Genomic DNA, 3,688 nt, shown 5'->3' on the forward strand with positions numbered 1-3,688 from the left:
CCATGGAGACGGGCTGCTGCCCTGCGGCCTGCCCCGCTCCCTGGGCTGGGAATGGGGATGGGGCTGGGCAAGATGGGAACTGCTGGTGAGAGACGATAGAATCATAGAATGGCCTGGGTTGAAAAGCATGGCAATGATCATCCAGTTTCAACCCTCTGCTATGTGCAGGGTCACCAACCAGCAGCCCAGGCTGCCCAGAGCCACATCCAGCCTGGTCTTGAATGCCTCCAGGGATGGGGCATCCACAACCTCCTTGGGCAAGCCGTTCCAACCCTCTAAGTGAAAAAGTTCCTCCTAATATCCAACAACCTCCTCCCATCTCAGTTTAAACCATTTCCCCTTGTCCTATCACTATCCACTCTCAAAAACAGCCCTTCTCCCTCCTGTTTATAAGCTCCCTTCAAGTATTGGAAAGCCACCAGTTCTCCTCAGAGCCTCTTCTTTTCCAAGCTAAAATATCCCAGTCCTGGTCTACCGTGCGTTTATGGCTGTTGGACCTCACCTTTATGAGGACATAACACAGAGAGGTCACACAGAGGGTGGTGAGGCACAGAGGGTGGTGAGGCACAACAGGTTGCCTAAGGAGGTTATGGATGCCCCATCCCTGGAGGCATTCAAGGCCAGGTTGGTGACACTGCACACAGCAGGGGGGTTGAAACTGGATGATCACTGTGGTCCTTTGCAACCCAGGCCATTCTATGAGTCTGTGATTCTATAACAAGAGAGCTTGGACGCATGCAGGCTCTGTGCCTACTGTCCATTCCTCTTTGGATGAAGGGTGCATTTTCATTATTAATTCAAGCCTTCCAGCTGTTGTTTTTACACTTCTCAGGTATTGTCAGTACTTTGATTACCCTTTTATCTGCAGTACCTTTTCTTCTGCTTGGCAAACCAGGAGCAACACGTGTGAAATCAACTCTGTGCTGCTTGGAAAGCAGTTCCTGGCTGCGTGCAGAGCTCTGCGTCATGGGGTATCTTGGAAAGGGTAGATAACAGCAGGACGAGGGGAAGTGGTTTGAAGTTGAAGAAAGAAAGATTGAGGTTGGATGTCAGGGGGAAGTTGTTTGCTGTGAGAGTGGTGAGGTGCTGGAACAGCTGCCCAGAGAGGCTGTGGATGCCCCGTCCATCCCTGGAGGTGTTCAAGGCCAGGTTGGATGGGGCCCTGGGCAGCCTGGGCTGCTCTGAAATGTGGATTTTGGTGGCCCTGCACGTGGTGGGGGGTTGGATCTTCGTGATCCTTGAGGTCCCTTCCAACCTGGCCATTCTGTGACTCTGTGGTATCTGAGGGAAGGGCTGGCGTTTGATCCCTGCTTTGATACCCGCTGCCCACGTGCACAAACTGAGGACGTGCCCCTGAGTATTTTGGCTTTGATGCTGTCTAAACACGAAGCTTTTGCAAGAAATTTCCTCAGCTCGTCTTGAAACAAAAAACACCGAGGACTTGAAATGCACTTCTGGCTCCGCCGCCCTTTGCGAAGCCACAAAGCAGCGTTTGCCCAGCAAAACTGAGCAGCCTCGCAGCGCTGCGCTGCTCTCAGCAAAGCTGCTGTGAATTACAGGCCCGTCATTTCTGGCCTTTTAAGCTCCCTGATGCTGCTGGACCATATTTGGGCAATGAAGGTTGCGCAGAACTTGAGAACTCTGCAGATCTGATCCTCCCTGCAGCTCCAGCCTCGTGTTGTGCTGTGCAGGGCTGGTGTGTGGTTTGTGCACGGCTCCTAAGCAACCTGAGTAAATAGAACGTTTCGCAACCTTCACACTTTCATCTATAATTATCTTTTGCATCAGAGCTCTCAGGAGTGCCGGCCTACCAGATTTTGCAGGATATTTTGCATTCTGCTTCTATTTGTCTGCCTTTTCTCTTGCACTGCCAGTCAGGGTAATATTCCCCAGACAAAAGCAGAAGCGTAAATACCCCGCAGACCGGAGGAACATGCAAGGTGCTGTCAGCCAAGAAATGTTGGTGCACCGCTCTTAGTGCTGATTGCTGTTTATGTTCTGTGTGCTTCTGAGCTCTGCTATTTGCACAGGGCCTTACAACGTGCCCCAGAAGGCAGCCAGATCTCATTGGCGGTGTTTGGAAAGCCTAACACCCAAATTACGCCTAGGGGATTCAGAGGGGCTTCAACAGACTTGAAAGGTGGGCATGGGTGAATCTAATGAGGTTCAGCACAGCAAAGTGTGAGGTTTTACACTTGGGCAGGAGGAATACCAGGCATATGTACAGACTGGGAGGAGCAGTCCTTGAGAGCAGCCCTGCAGAGAAGGACCTGGGGGTCCTGGTGGGTGGAAAACTGAACAGGAGCCAGCAGTGTGATCTTACAGCTCAAAAAGCAAATGGTGTCCTGGGCTCCATCAGCAGGGGGGTGGCCAGCAGGGACAGGGAGGGGATTGTCCCTCTCTGCTCTGCCCTCGTGAGGCCCCGTCTGCAGCACTGCGTCCAGGTGTGGGGCCTCCAGTACAAGAAAGACAGGGAGCTGTTGGAGAGGGTCCAGAGGAGCCACAAAGATGAGCAGAGGGCTGCAGCACCTCCCTACAAAGCCATGCTGAGGGAGCTGGGCTTGTTCAGCATGGAGAAGAGGAGGCTGTGGGGTGACCTCATATCAACCTTCCAGGACCTAAAGGGAGCCTACAGACAGGAGGGGAGTCAACTCTTGGGAAGGGTAGAGAAGAGCAGGACAAGGGGAAATGGTTTGAACAAGAGAGTGGTGAGGTGCTGGAACAGCTGCCCAGACAGGCTGTGGATGCCTCATCCCTGCAGGCATTCAAGGCAAGGCTGGATGTGGCTCTGGGCACCCTGAGCTGGTGGTTGGTGACCCTGCACACAGCACAGGGGGGTTGAAACTGGATGATCTCAACAACTCTTTGAAAGGGTAGATAACAGCAGGACAAAGGGGAAATGGTTTGAAATTGAAGGAAGGAAGATTGAGGTTGGATGTCAGGGAGAAGTTGTTTGCTGTGAGAGTGGGGAGGTGCTGGACCAGCTGCCCAGAGAGGCTGTGGATGCCCCGTCCATCCCTGGAGGTGTTCAAGGCCAGGCTGGATGGGGCCCTGGGCAGCCTGGGCTGCTGTGAAATGTGGAGGTTGGTGGCCCTGCCTGTGGTGGGGGGTTGGATCTTCATAATCCTTGAGGTCCCTTCCAACCCAAACCATTCTGTGACTCTGTGGTATCTGAGGGAAGGGCTGGCGTTTGATCCCTGCTTTGATACCTGCTGCCCATGTGCACAAACTGAGGATGTGCCCCCGAATATTTTGGCTTTGATGTTGTCTAAACACAGAGCTTTTGCAAGAAATTTCCTCAGCTCGTCTTGAAACAAAAGCATGGAGGGCTTGAAACGTGCTTCTGGCTCCACCGGGCCATTCTGTGATTCTGTGACTTTTGAAATGCTCAGTACTGAGCCCAGGTGGACATAAAACTACGTAAACAGCAAACTGTTTCTTATTCACAGGTGTTCATATTTAAAAGTAAATTCAAACATTTGTAACTGGGTGAAATTACTGTGCTCGTTTAGCACAAAACGGTGAAAATCCTTAGGAATTTTGCCATAAAAGAGGCACTGAATTTCTGAATACAGTTTTGTTGTACTGGACACTAATCATCAACATCCTCATGAAGTCTCACAGGCCCTCCTCCCCTCACATCCCCCCCTCAGACTGAGATCCCCTCCAGACCCTCCTCTGCCCCCCC

This window comes from Meleagris gallopavo, chromosome 1 (assembly GCF_000146605.3).
Source record: "Meleagris gallopavo isolate NT-WF06-2002-E0010 breed Aviagen turkey brand Nicholas breeding stock chromosome 1, Turkey_5.1, whole genome shotgun sequence".
NCBI classification, from domain to species: Eukaryota; Metazoa; Chordata; class Aves; order Galliformes; family Phasianidae; genus Meleagris; species Meleagris gallopavo.